The 15,295-nt window shown below is 44.4% G+C and overlaps 1 pseudogene; it reads right to left on the reverse strand.

Moving 5' to 3' along the window:
* Positions 1-11,790: 11,790 nt before the first annotated feature.
* On the reverse strand, positions 11,791-12,397 carry LOC125359370 (annotated as a pseudogene).
* Positions 12,398-15,295: the final 2,898 nt, after the last annotated feature.

Genomic DNA, 15,295 nt, shown 5'->3' on the forward strand with positions numbered 1-15,295 from the left:
TCACACATTCACAGTTTGAAGAGCAACTCTCAGGGACTAGTGAAGGGTCATTAAGTTCCCTTGTCTTACATAAAGGAACATGATTGCTTTCAGTATTAAAGTTTTGGACAATGCCATCTTCATAGGAATGCCAATTGGACCCGGTAGCTAGTAAGAACGTGCTCAACCCTTCCACTGACATCATCATATGCATCCAGCCTCAATACAAAAGGAAACTTCAAAAGGTCTAGTCTGACCCAGGTCCCCGAGATCTATAGACAATCTGCACCTCACTAGTTTTGTGATTTCTAGGTCTCCTAATATCCACTCCATTCTTTAACCACAACATTGTAGTCCCTGCTTAACTGAAAATTGATATACTACTCAATCACAAAGTCTTCTCAGAACAGATTGGCTACTGACCATTAGTAACCAGAGTCACAAAGCATTGAACCAAGATCCAATTAGAGCCAGAGAAGAGAAAACAATCCAGAACCATGTGAAGGGAGGAACCCAACTTCTCCCAGCATAAATAGCTCTGCAGAGGCTGTGTCAAAGGGCAAAGTTGAACAAGGTCCATTCTTAGAATTCCACATACATACACACACAGACATGGACACAAGAAAAAGTCTTCTAACTGAAATCCAAGTATCTCTTGAGAAGCCACATGATTTTGTTCAGTATTTGTTGACTATTAAGGAGTTTTGCCAGCACTGAGAACTTCACAATCAAACTCCTGACACAAGTGCCCTACAGTGTTTTCTAGGAGAAATCTAGCTCAGGACAGGCAGACTAATTCCCCCACGAGGGTCCAGCAGCCACTGCAGACCTTCCTTGCTGTTGTTTCCATCATCAGAAACCCAAAACATGCCAAGTCCAAGCATACAGGGAACATCTCTGCCTTTCTACCAAACTTGCATCCACTCATTTCCTAGAGAAATATTTCTACTAAGAATGTCTGCTTAAGAAGCATAACATGCTAAGAAACATAAGTTCTGAAAGTATGAGAATGACCCTTATGTTCAAAATGGTGTTTTGGTATGCAGAATGCACATGTGTTCTGCTTCAATAGATGTGTTGAGAGGTGCAAAAGGCTTCCCCAAATGGGAAAAATTGTTTTCCAAATGCTTCAAGGTGACTAATAAAGCCCACTTCTTCACCTGGGAAGGAGTCCCTCTTGCATTTGGCAAGAAACCTGATTCTTTAAATCAGAATTCGGTGTCTCGTGACAAATGAGTGCATTGCCACACACCTACCCACATGTCATGAGACATACAACCTTACTAAGAACCATCACTACATCTGGCATTTACTTCACATTTACAGTTCTGAAAAAATACATTCTAGTCTTTGTATTGAGAAGGCTTGCAGTACACCTTTAGTCTTATCCAGGATTTCCATTAACTCTGATCTCTGTCACAATCATAGCTGTGGAAATCTTAGATGTACTGGCATAGCACAGAAGATCTCACTAGTCTACTTAAACATATGAGGAAATCGGCTCATATGACTACCAAGTAGCATACTTGCTTAGTCCTGAAAAACACTGACTTGCTGCATTGTATGGCTTACACCCCAAAAAGATATGGGAGCCTATAATATCAGTGATGGATCTGTTTATCTAAAGGCATCCAAAGACTTCCAACTTCCAGATTAAAAGGGCAGTTGGTTATACTGCTTCTCTTTTCTTCTCTTGGTGCTCTGAGTTTGAGAAACATACATCATTCAAGTAAATATTGTTCCAAATCCTTTCCATGGAGTCAAAGACCTGTGAAATTTGGAGAGGACTCCAGGCTCAGTAGCCTGTCCTGGCCTTCTGCCTTACCTTGCATTGGGGATGGACAGACCCTTGCTGGAAGTGGCATCTGGAAAACTCAGGACACTGGACACCCTGGTAGTCCAAAGCAAGTCCATACTCTTATTGGTCTTGAAGCCATAGCCTATCACATGACTGTGTCATGCATGTTCATGGCTTTCAAACAGAAGCATACAGAACTGCCAAGCCTAAGCTGACTACTTTAAGACCCACAAAGCCTGGAGCTCCTATGAACACAGCATCGATTTTATCAAAGACAATACAAAGACTAGAAGAAAATGAAGAAGGAAGCCTTTGCAAGCAGACTTGTTCTGCTCTGAGTAAAGCAGGGACCGTTTAACCTGGAACGGAACTCTCTCAGTATCAGAGTGTGGTGGACCTGACCTGAAAAATTTTCTGTTCCATTGCTTATTGTTGTTTAACCTGGCAGAAAAGCAACAGTAGTGCAGAGAAGGAGGGTATGATAGTGGCCACATATCTTGTCAGCTGATACCATACAGACAGACACTTCCTCTAGACTCAGAGGCTATTCCTGACCATAGCACAGACAGACATGTCCTGTAAGCAAGTCACATCCTGAAAGCAAGCCCTGGATAAGCTGGCACATAGCCGCCCATGACATACCAAGTGTAGAAATCACAGAGTGGTATTATACTGAGGAACAATTCTGCATAGACACAGACGAACTCAGGGCTTCTTGACAAGAGAGAGGCCTAGTTGGTTCACTCTTGTATCTTGATAGCCAAGTGAGTCACATAGCCTTCAGTATAGTAGTCCAAGTCATTAGCTCAACACAAAAGCCATCTTGTATTTTTTTTTTTTTTGGCCAGTCCTGGGCCTTGGACTCAGGGCCTGAGCACTGTCCCTGGCTTCTTCCCGCTCAAGGCTAGCACTCTGCCACTTGAGCCACAGCGCCGCTTCTGGCCGTTTTCTGTATATGTGGTGCTGGGGAATCGAACCTAGGGCCTCGTGTATATGAGGCAGGCACTCTTGCCACTAGGCTATATCCCCAGCCCACAAAAGCCATCTTGAGAGCAGAAATCCTTAATTAAAACCTGTTCGATATCATCAATCCCTTCCCAAGGCAACATTTTCAGGTCAGCACTTCTTGCCAAATATGGAGTCATGAGACAAGGTACACTGCTACATGAACAGAAGCCTATCTGTCCATGACATACACATTCACTCCCTATGAATTACACAATGGGAGAAAACCTCAGCCTCAGTGAAGACATGTAACAGACTGGACTCCATAGGAGTACCGCTGAAATGTCACTGTGCTACCCACAGCTTCAGGTTCACTGGTATCTACAGATACCAACTCCACACCCTACCATTTGTCTCAGTTTAGATTGAATTGACCCTCCATTCAATTTGGCCTAAAGTGAGAACTATCAAGCAGATCTTCCAACAAACCAACAAAAGCCCTTGTGTTACTCTGGTCAGTGAGTAGACGTTTTCCACCACAGGCTAGACATCCTCTATAGCAAGAAACAGGCTGTGGAGAGGCAGCCTAGAGCAGACTGTCTGGTGTTGGAGAATTAAAGTCTCCAACCAGTGGAAAAATTTAGCCCCTGCACGGTTACTCCGATGCCTCATTAGCACACTAATAGGCCCTTGGGAACACATTCCCAGTAAGGAGTTTCTGGTGTTTGAGGGCCAAAGGAAGCCACCTGTCGTTGTGAGAATCTCCTTTTCCCCCCTGCTTAGCAAGTCTTCCTCAGGAGACTTGCTTGACCAGCTGCCTTTAGTGTTAGATTCTCACTATAAACAGGAAAGTCTCCTCACTGTTATTTCACAAGTATTTGGAGAAGTCAAGATTGATGTTATCTAGCCTTAAGGAGATAGTAGCTAGGAGATAATTATAGTCCTACCTCAGTTGTATACAGTTCCTTGTTTTGATATCAATAATCTTTGTAGTCACTACCTCCTGTAACTAGAAAGGCATTTGTACCAAGTTCCTGCCCTCACAGTAGGAAATTTCCTCCACTTTTGTATTTGAGACAAATGTCATGCTGTATTGATCTTTTACCCTGTAATTATAAAATTGGTTTCTAACCCTATATAAACCCTGGCCCTCTTGGAATAAAGTATGCATTGGTTCACTCGCCTTGCATCCCCCGTGTCCTGATTACCACTGCAGTTACCCAGGTTCAACAGTCTGGAGATGGAGATAGGGACTGAGTGATTAACACCTGAGCTCATATACTGGAAGGAGAGGGGTAATGAATTTCCGACAGATGTGAGAAGACAGTGACAGAAAGTTTTCATACTACACAGGCATTCTTTCCAGTAGGAGCAGTCACCACAGAAAGCCTGCAGGTCCCAAGGAGCAGTACCCACAACTTGCTCCCTGTTGCTCTTCCTAGCACCTGGCACTGGGCCTTACATGGGGGGGAGGGTGTCTCAGTAGAGACCATAGGAAAAACTCATTTCCTTGAAGCTTAAGAACATAATGTGTGGGCTGAAAGTGAGGGAGTGGGAGTGCATGGACCTTGAATAAATGTTAAGAACCATCTAGTCCTCCTTTCTGTTCCAACCTAAAGCCTCCAAGACCAGAGATCTGTCACACAACTCTCCTCTATTCCATTGGCATGAAAAACAGGGTCAGAGGACGTTAGGTTGCTGCAGAGCCACGAATCAAATATTCATTTTCATTACTTGATGAAGCACTTAGAATACATTTGAAAACCACTTCCCTCTTCCATCTGTAAGCGTCTATCTCCCTAACACACCTGAAGCCAAGTTTATCACCCAATTGAGGTAACTACAAACAGCATGCTCAAAGCTAGCCTAAAAAAACCCTCAAATATTTGAGCCAGAGTTGTTTTAAAAACACTTGAAGATCTAAAGTAAACCTGGGGGTCGCATACATTGCCAATTCCCTCACCAGAATTCACATCAACAGCTTCAAATTTTCTAGAGTACTCTGTGCTGAGTTTTGGAACACATGCCATCTTTTTCTTTGGAGTCCAGACCTGAGAAAATGGTACTGTAGTCCTAGCAACAAACATGACCAATAGTACAAAATACTAGTTTGACAGAGACTAGCTTTAAACAAGAGTATCAGGCACAGGCTGGGCAGACAGGGTATAGGAAACAGAACCAAACAGAGGTCAAGCATTGGAGGGTATCATGGCCCAGATAGGAGCTCTGCAAAATATAGCTGAGTAGGTAAGGCTCGAGCCACCCTGGCTACAATGAGGATCTGGGTAGATGCAACAAATCTCGTCAGGACACTAAAGCTCAGGTGAGTTGAAACTTGGGAGGCAGGCAATGACTGAGCTCAGGCTAAGCATGAAATTTGAACTTTAACATGACTGGATTTGGCAAAGTCTTGAACACCAGGACAGTTTGGAGTAGAAGGGTAACATCAGAGGTGAAATTTCTGGCCAGTGCAATTCACCAGGCACTGTGAAAATGCAAAATCTCAAGGAAGTCAGCAGTAAGGGAGGAGAAAAAGAAACTATATGGTTTCAGTTGGTTGGGTTTGACACCTGGGAGATAGATGGTTATGAAAAATGACAGTTGGTGGAGCAAATGACATGGAGGTCTCTGCTGATTAAATGTTTACAGAAGGACTAGTGAACCCAAGGAGAGGATGGCTACACCTGACTCCAGTAAGTGTGTTATTGAGCTCCACAGATGAGACAGTTCTACTGAGCTCGCCCCTCAGGGCAGAGCCACAGGAATGGGCTGACAGGCCTTCCATTTACTCCCTGTAAATATTCTGTCCTGTTTGTTGTCTTTAGGTGTAAGTGATTACTCTTTAGAGGGGACTTTTTTTTTTTTTTTAATCCTGACAGCTTCCCGCTCTCCAGAGAATCCAAACTTTTTACCCTAAGGTGTAACTTAGGAAAGTTAAAGTTACAGAGCCCAGCATCCTGCCAGAGATTTAGAAGTCCATGTTGTAGTAATTTCTGGTATCAACTCCAACAAAGCTTTACACACACAGATGAAGCTGGTGCCTTATGTTTTCTCACAAGTCCTAAGCACAAGAGTATAGTAGTAGCACTTGTTTTGTAACAGTCTCAGTGAATAGGTTAAAGTTCTCATTTCTCAGTGATGGAAAACATGCCCCCCCCCACACACACTTGTAGACTCACTCTGTACAATGATGTAACCTTTTTGCTACTAGCCTCCATTTACAATTTCATCTTCTTTCTTTCTTTCTTTCTTCCTTCCTTTCTTTCTTTCTTTCTTTTTTTTTTTTTTTTTTGGCCAGTCCTGGGCCTTGGACTCAGGGCCTGAGCACTGTCCCTGGCTTCTTCCCGCTCAAGGCTAGCACTCTGCCACTTGAGCCACAGTGCCGCTTCTGGCCGTTTTCTGTATATGTGGTGCTGGGGAATCGAACCTAGGGCCTCGTGTATCCGAGGCAGGCACTCTTGCCACTAGGCTATATCCCCAGCCCTTCATCTTATTTCTTGAATGGGCTGTGGTCTTATCCATTTAAGGCTCAGGGAAAAAGGCAGGTAACATCTCAGAGAGAAGTGGGAATGCTGACCAGAAAGTGTCCAGAGGTTTCAAATTCAAGTGTGGGGATTAGGAAAGATGACCAATCTCACTGAGAAACAGGTAAGTACTTCGGAAGCTTTGTAGTTGGTCAGGTTGATTTTTCTGTAATACCAAGTAGGCAACAGCATTCACGGAGGCTCTGAAGGCAGCCATGTGTGGGGATTTCTTGTTCCTAAGCCAGAAGGAAAAAGGTTACCTACAAAGGGCAGTGTTGGTAGCTGAGCCAGCAACTAATCTCATTCTGACCTCTGGCTGTGTTGTTATCACAAGGATATGCTAAGTGCAAGGACATTTGTTTACTAGTAACTCAGCCCCTACCCAGAATTGTTTTACTATGACCACAGGAGTCTATGCCTATGTTAATCAATCTCATCCTGTCTTTACTGCCATCAGATGTTGAGAACTTCAAAGCCTTTTTGTGTTCTTGAATTTTAGCAACCCTATGCTATTCCCTGGTTCCTAAACTGCATATAAACTGGAAATTAAGAATAAACATGGCTGCAGTCTTGAGTTACAATTTTGAGCTGCAGTTTTTCCTTTTCTTTAATCCTCACCCCCCTCATTCAGGATTCCCTTTCTGTTGCCGGCTGGCTCCATCAGGGCAGGCAAGTTTGACCTAACACCTGAGGCTTTCCACATAGCTCAAGGACATGTTAAGAACTGTTTTCATTTTATTCAACCTGGAGTTTATGGAGGCTTAAAGCTACAATCCACAAAAGACCACCAGGTCTGGCCCTTGAAAAGTAAGAGAAAGATAGAAGATAGGCAAGTTAGCCCACAGGAACCATTTGACCAACAACCCAGTTGAGCCACAGGAGAGGCAGAGGGGAGGCTTTTTCAGCAGCATTTGTAACAGAGCAAGTCAGGCACATTGGGCACTCTTGTAGGATATAGTTTGAAAGAGTCAACGGAATATTCTGGGCAGGACAGTGGAGGAAAGTAAAAGGCTACCCTCCGCCAACCACAGCAGTTTTCCTACTTTGGGTTTCAGGTAGCCAGCCAGGGGCCTTTCACAGGTCTTCATTTTGTCGTCGTCCCCCGCCCCCCACTGAAAGATGAGTGTGCACCCCCTTACCCCATGGCCCACTGAGGGAGAGGCCTCTCCTGAACCCTTGCAGCTTCCTGTGCAGCGCCCCCCCCAACCCCTTTCCTTATTGTAAGGTCCTCTCCCTGAGGACTCCATGTAGATGCCCCCACCTCATTAAGTCTCCACCCAGTTACCTGGGTAACCAGCAGACCTGGAGGCAGTTACCTTCCCTTTCCCTGATGTCACATCCTAATCCACCTGGCCACACCCCTTGCCCCTGCCCTAAATAAAGCAGGGCTGGGTGGGGGTCGCCCTCTTCTCTCTTCTCTGCCTTCTCTCCAGCCATGGATCACCTTGGCCACAGACCAACAGTTTGGTAATAAACTTTCTCTCCTGCCTGAATACCGCATGGTGTTCTCCTTTACCGTATACCTACTTTAATAAACCTAACATATATGGTGCCATGACTCAGATGGGGCTTAAGAGTCAGGACAGGTGGAATTCCCCTCTATTTTTCTTCTTTTTCTGGGAGTATCCCCAGTCCTGACGGCCCTTTTTCCGCGAACTGAACTGCTGCGAGTCACCACGCGGCACTTTTCACTAATACCATTGCAGGCCTCCACATCCACCTCCACCTCCACACCACTTGTCTACCCTGGTGAGTGAAACTGCTGCTGCTTCGGTTCTCTGCCGCTCTGTCTGCTGCTTCTGCCGCTTCTGCCGCTTCTGCCCAGTAAGCTCTCATCCACTCACCAGGCACCTCCCTCCCGTGCTTTTTGGGTTTTGCATCACAGTCACACCGAAGCCGGGAAACTGCTAGCCCACCTCTTGACAGTGCAATGAGGCCTGCTCGAAATACTCGCACAGATACAGTTTTTGCCACTGCAAGGTAAATGGTCAGAAGTCACTTATATTCAGGCTCTCTCTCTTTTCCTCTCTTTCTCTTCCTTTTTCTCCCTCTCATCTTCCTGCTTAGTTGTTTACTGTATAAAATTCCCAAGTTGTACCATCCTTGTGTGCCTTGCTCACAAAGCTGCCTCTTTTCACAGACCTCCGAAACTGAGGCTTGACCACCAATGTGCTTCGTCAGCAAAGATATCTAAAAGTTCTTTTCTCTAGCATTGACCACGTGGTGGATATTGGGTTTAACAGGCATCAGCTCAGGCACCATTATGCCTTGCTACCTGTTCTCTGTTACTGTGTTTGTGTCCTCCTGCCACCCCCCTCAATATGGCATCCCACTGGAGTTTATCAAAATATGGTTTCTCCATTTTATAATCTGAAAATTGTTGTTTGCTAGCAAAATTGTTTTTCTAACGTGGTTCTAAAATATTGGGCAAAAAAAATTGTCATTTACTATTGAAATTCTAAAAGAGTCTACTGCTGAAATTCATTTTTGCATGCTGTAAAACCTATGTGCACAGTGTGTATGTCTGCGTAAATGTCATTTGTTAGTATGTCCATCTAGCTATATATCTGTGCTAAAACTCATCACATCTACTGAGTTTTGTCATTGCAGAATTCTGGCAAGTATTTGGTCATTCTTGACAAGGTACAGGTAAGCTCTAGTCCCCTTGGTCTCCTTGTTGTTTTAAATGGAAATAAAAAAGGGCTTTTGTGGCAAAGACACCTTGGATTGCAGTTTGAAGCCAGCCCGGGCAGAAAATCTCTCAAACACCATCTCTCAACTAACCAGTGAAGAACCAGGCTGGAAGCATGGCTGAAGAGACTTATCTCTTACCAGACAAATGCTGGAAGTGGAGCTCAAGTGGTAGAGTACTATCCTTGAGCAGAAGTGCTCAGGGACAGTGCCCAGGCCCTGAGTTCAAATCCTGTGAATGCCAATGGAGGCAAGCCATCCCAGCAACAAGCATCTAGACCCCTGGGACTCAGCCAGTCCAGGGAACAAGGATCATGGAGAGGAGTGAGAGGAAAATGATCACATACTAAATGGAGTCACTTTATCTTGCCCTTTAAAAAATTAATCAGAGCCGGGGGATCAAGAGATAGTAGCTTGTCCATCTAATGTCCATACCTGAGTATAAGAACTATCCAAGTCATCCAAGTTTTAATTTTGCACCCTAAACCCTTCCTTTTGCCTTAATATTTTTTGTCGAGCCCCTGCCTCATGAGACTTCTTCCAGGTTTCATTCAAGTACTGGCATCTACCACTAAGGGACCCTGCTGCTCTCCTTCTCCAGGTGAGACTGCATTTCTGCCTTTTACCCCTAATGCTGATGCCCCTTGCCAGCAGGAAGCAGCCAGAGAGAGTCTTCGCCCTTTTTCATACCTATTAAAAGGCTGGAATGTAAGGTCCTCTCCCTGAGGGCTCCATGTAGATGCCCCCACCTCATTAAGTCTCCACCACAGCCACAGGCCAGCAGTTCGGTAATAAACTTTCTCTCCTGCCTGAATACCACGTGGCGTTCTCCTTTACCAGCTACCTACTTAAAAAAACCTAACACTTATCACCTACAGATGTGTTGTGCCAATTGCCCAAACACATGATAATGGTATGGTAGCAGAGACCAGCAAAGAACAAGACCATTTTTAATTGGGCACAAAGGAGTTGTCAGCTACCTGGACCAACTGTCAGGAACAAGATGGGATCCCAAAAGACTGGACAGCTTGGGTTTTATTCAAGCTGGTTATACACAAAATAGGCACTACTCAGGTATACAACTGTCCAGGAAGGATGACAAACTGTGACTAGGTTCAAACCCCCTTTCTAGTTTTGCAGAAATCAAGACATCCAACTACTGCACCTCTGCAATATTTAAAATAATGCTTTGTGGGCTTCCTGCTAGCAATTCAACTGGCCCCACCTAGTCTGCACCTGACACACATTACAGCAACTGGATGCAGGAAAGTCCCTTCATTGGGAGGGGTAACTGTCTCTTTCAATGAAAGACTGTGGCTACTATCAGTGGGTGCTAATCTAATGAAAGAGACTGAGATACTTATGGACATGGTTCCTATGAGAATTCCTGCTTTCTCCATGGAGCGTGGAAGATCATCTGGTCTCTTTCATTTTGCACTTTCAAACTTTAGCTCCTTTTTTCTGAGAAATATACTATCACCTATGTACCACAGACTTTTCTTTATTCTGCCATGTATTATAAACACATTTTCCATGAACCATTGGAGTCACAATGATTAGACTAAGTGGTCTCAGTAAGACAAAATTGACTTACTACAAGAAAGGGTCCACCATCAGCCAAATATCTGGCAAGCAAGCACAAAAAGAAGGCCACCTGCCCTGATATTTATCCCTAACACAGCAGCAGGCCCTGACCTTCTGCTCAGGTTGGTTGACCTAAGGTTTCCAATCTGCACTGCTTGTGATTGGCTAATTTTAATAGGATAAAATATATCTAAGGTAATTTTCAAGTAAGACTAATAGTTCATGAGTAATCTCAAAATATGCCCACACCTTCTATTTCTTGAACAGTCTACAGCTGTTATGGGGCCCAGAAATTGACAATGAAACCACTCAGATGTCAATGGGGGATAAGAATGTTATTGAGCAAGAAAGTACTGGCGGTCCAGGACTTCACCTAGAGGTCAGGATCTAAAGATGCAGTCTCCAGCCATCTCAGAAGGATGCTTTTAAACCCAACAACCACAGGAATTTTCCCTTTTGCCTAATTGTAGTGGCTTGTTAATTTTGAGAAGTGTTCAAGAACCAGTTAATTACTTTTTTTTGAAGGCACATTTAATTTAATATCAAGAGTGCAATACAAAAGGCTCAAGTACAATGAAGGAACACATTCCCCCATTAACACCAACAACAATGCTCTTTCAACGTGTGCCTGTTGGATGGGATGAGGGTGTAAGTTCACCACCAAAAAAAAAAATGCAGTGAATCTCATCACAGCCATACAATCTAGTTGTGAAATGAATGTTTATAATGCTTCAAACAGTTGAAAGCTCAAGTTTGATACCACACCTTGTTTGTACATTCCTCTGTTAAGATTATCTACAGTTTTTGAAACCATTAAGTGAACAAACCATTGATTAAAACCACATGGGTTTAAGGCTCCATTGAGGAATTCCGAATCCTAAGCTAATAAATCAAATATACACACTACTTGTACTGACATCTATTACTTGATTCTCTGATGGCTATTCAAAGTTGGTTCTTAGCAAGTAAAACCTTTAAAAGCAAAATTCACCTAATTTGTTTTAACCCAGTAGTAGTTCAACAGCAATCATGAAGTCCACAGTCTTATCAGTAAAACTGATATACAGTGTCTCTAAGTCACTGTTCTCAAGGTTAAGAGCGATGAATATTCCAGTTTTTACATTTTACAGGAATTTTACATGTTCAATTCAGGATTTAAAAATCTCTAGGTTTTCAATCCTCCAAATTGTCTGAAGACACACTGTGCCACAGACTTAAGACTTCTTTTTCTCCCTCTATTTTCTTCAAACAGAAACATTTCTACGTGTTCTAGAAGGGGAATTTTTCGAAGGTGGCTTCTTCTTCGGAATAGTCCGATGGCAAATTGGGCCTCTATCAGGCGTAAACTTCCAGGCACTCAGTTCATTTTGGGCTTGTTCCAGTTTGTCTTTAGTCTGTTCCAGTTCACCTTTCATTTTGAGGAAAAACAAGTTGATCGCTGGGTCGACCGACCATTGTAGATCTCAGTTGGGCAGCACTCGGCCGTCGCATCTCTTGTTCCTTGGTTGCTAGTCGCATTACAAGGATGTTTTCTCTTCGTGCAGACTCCTGCTGTTGCTGCTTTAGTTTTTCTTCAGACTCCCTTAAGCCAATTAACATCATTTGAGTTAAGATCTGTGTACTTGCCCTCCAAAGCTTGGACATAGGCTTCATACTGTTTCCATTTTAGGATTAACTCATCTCGTGCCATAACTTTGAAGTCTGTTTCACTCAGACGAATCTTTTTAGGAAGAGGTTCTTCATTGGTCATCTTGAATGTGAGCCGCCGCTCCTCGGCCGCGGCTGGGCCCCGCCGGGGGAGGAAGGGGAGAGGAGGCTGGACGCCGACCCAGCCCGGCTGGGGTCTTCCGGCGTGAGGGAGCAGCCGCACCCGGGACGCGCGCCAGGGCCTTTCCCAGAGTCCGTCTGGCGCCACCCGCCGCCGCTGCCGCCAGAATGTCCAGAAGCTGGTTTCAAACAGGTCAGGGCATCTTGACCATAATAAAAACGGTCTAGCAACAAAACAGAATGTAGCAGGTATGGGCAATCACAACTACAAAATACACAGCAAAGGTCCAGTTTCAGAAAAGTTTCACATTGGACAATGACATGAATACTGAATATTACCAATACCTGTCGTGCAAAGTTAGTATAGTAAAAGATAAATTATTTACATCACTTCAGGGTGTGTCACAATCCCATCTTGGATAGCCAGTTAAAGAGGAAACCTTACATTTTACCAATCCTTTACCCCACAGCAGTTACTCTTTTCCTAAAGGCCAAGCAACTAGGCCAAAGCAGGAAATTTTAAGCAACATACTTGGAAAGGAGATGGTTTATTGTACACATGTATATATGGCAAAAGTGGTTGTGTAGTATTCCTACATGTTTCATCTTTAAAAGTTGGTCAGAGAAATTTTATTTTCATTCAAAGGCAGGAAAACAAAGGCGCTGCTACCTTCCTAAATTTCCACCTGTGAATAATGTGTAAGCAAAAAAGTACTAGCATTATGTGTGTGTATATTACATATAGATATATAAAGTATATGTTGAGCAGTGATGTAATTTCATATGTGTCCTATGATAGGAAAAAGTTTGTTTTTCGGGAGATTTTCATGGTATGTATTTTTATAAGAAAATTTGTAAACATAGAAATGCCACAAAATAAGTTGCCATGTTTCCATTACTAACAGATGAAGTACCACAATCTATCTGAATTCATCCATCTCCACCCTCAACTTTAGAATCCCCTTTCAAGCCATTATTTTGAAAACTAAACTGAGCACAACTCAGGAGGCCCAGCAGCTGTGGTCCCTAGAGCCTGAGCAGGTGCCACCCCGCCTACCCACAGCAATGCCCTGGAAGTGACACAGAGCCCAGGACAGTGAAAAGGCCCTCACAGCTTAGAGGCTCCTGCAGCTCCTCCCCTGTTGCCCTTGCCCTGCTGATATTTGGGGGGTGCCAGAAAGTCTGCAGCTACAGGATGACTCCAGTGGCCTCCTCCTCACTGGGTTCCCCGCGGCTGGTGCCCACCTTGTACTCTAGGAACAGAGCCATGGGTTTTCCACCCAGCGGGCAACCCTGGCCTTTGCCTCAAAGGCAGCCTCAGGGTTTTGCAAAAAAAAACAACAAGGAAGTCCTCCTGCCAACCCCTCCCAACCCCCTTGAAGCTTCCCTTCCCTTGAAGCCAAAACTGCAGAAATAGGGTTGGGGGTGGGGTGGGGTGGGGTGGCAATGGCTTCTGTCTTTCTCAAAACTTTCTCTGGAGAAAAAGAACAAAGAAGAAAAGGGTACATAGATGCTCTGGGATGGGGGGAGGGCCTCTGACTTTTGAAAGAGTTTCACTGGAGAAAAAGAAGCAAGAAGCAAAATGCACATAGGATATGGGTGGGGTAGAGGTGGGGCTTCTGTCTTAAAACTTTCTCTGGAGGAAAAGAACCAAGAAACAAAGGGTACTTAGGTACTTGGGGGGCGGGGGGGGCTTCTGTCTTAAACCTTTCTCTGGAGGAAAAGAACCAAGAAACAAAGGGTATATTGGGGCTGCTGGTGGTGAAAGGGCTTCTGTCTTTCTCTAAACGTTCTCTGGAGAAAAAGAACCAAGAAGCAAAGGGTACATAGGTGCTGGGTGGGGGGCAGTGCTTCTGTCTTTCTCAAAAATTTCTCTGCTTCTTGGTTCTTTTTCTCCAAAGTGTAAATAGGTGCTGGTGGATTGGGGAGGGCTTCTGTTTTTCTCAAAACTTTCTCTGAAGAAAAAGAACCAAGAAGCAAGGGGTACATAGGTGCAGTGGGGGACGTGAAGGGAGGGCTTTTGTCTTTCTGAAAACATTCTTCGTAGACAAAGGACCAAGAAGCAAAGTGTACATAGGTGCTGGGGTGGGGAGAGGGCTTCTGTCTTTCTGAAAACTTTCTCTGCTTCTTGGTTCTTTCTGCAAAATGTACTTAAGTGCTGGGGGTGGGGGGAAGGGCTTCTGTCCTAAAACTTTCTCTGGAGAAAAAGAACCAAGAAGCAAGGTGTACACAGGTGCGGGGGGGGGGGGAAGCACTTCTGTCTCAAAACTTTCTAGGGAGAAAAAGAACGAAGAACCAAAGGGTACATAGGTGCTGGAAGGGAAGGCTTCTGTCTTTCTCAAATCTTTCTGTGGAGAAATAGAACCAAGAAGCTAACTGTACATTGGTGCTGCGGGGGCAGGGAAGGCTTCAGTCTTAAAACTTTCTCTGTAGAAAGAAAATAAGAAGCAAAGGGTACATAGGTGCTGGCAGGGGTGGGGGCAGTGATTCTGTCTTTCTCAAAACTTTGTCTGTTTATGGGTTCTTTTTCTTTGAAGGGTACATAGATGCTGGACGAGGGGTGGAGGGCTTCTATCTTTCTCCAAACTGTCCATGTAGAAAAAGAACCAAGAAGCAAAGGGTACATAGGTTTTCTGGGGGTGGGGGATGGGGGAGGCAGGGCTTCTGTCTTTCTCAAACCTTCTCTGGAGAAAAAGAACCAAGAACCAAAAGGTATATAGGTGCTGGGATGGAGAGGAGGAGGGAGGGCTTCTGTCTTTCTAAAAACTTTCTCTGGAGGAAAAGAACCAGGAAGCAAAGGGTACATTAGTGCTGGGGGCTGGGGGAGGGCTTCTGTCTTCCAATTTTCTCTGGAATAAAAGAACCAAGAAGCAAAGGGTACATAGGTGTTGTGGGGGTGGGGGATAACTTCTATCTTAAAACTTTCTCTGGAGAAAAAGAACCAAGAAACAGAGGGGACATAGGTGCTAAGAGAACTGGGTTGGGGAGGCCTGCTAAGGAAGCTTTC

The sequence above is a fragment of the Perognathus longimembris genome, chromosome 11 (genome assembly GCF_023159225.1).
Source record: "Perognathus longimembris pacificus isolate PPM17 chromosome 11, ASM2315922v1, whole genome shotgun sequence".
NCBI classification, from domain to species: Eukaryota; Metazoa; Chordata; class Mammalia; order Rodentia; family Heteromyidae; genus Perognathus; species Perognathus longimembris.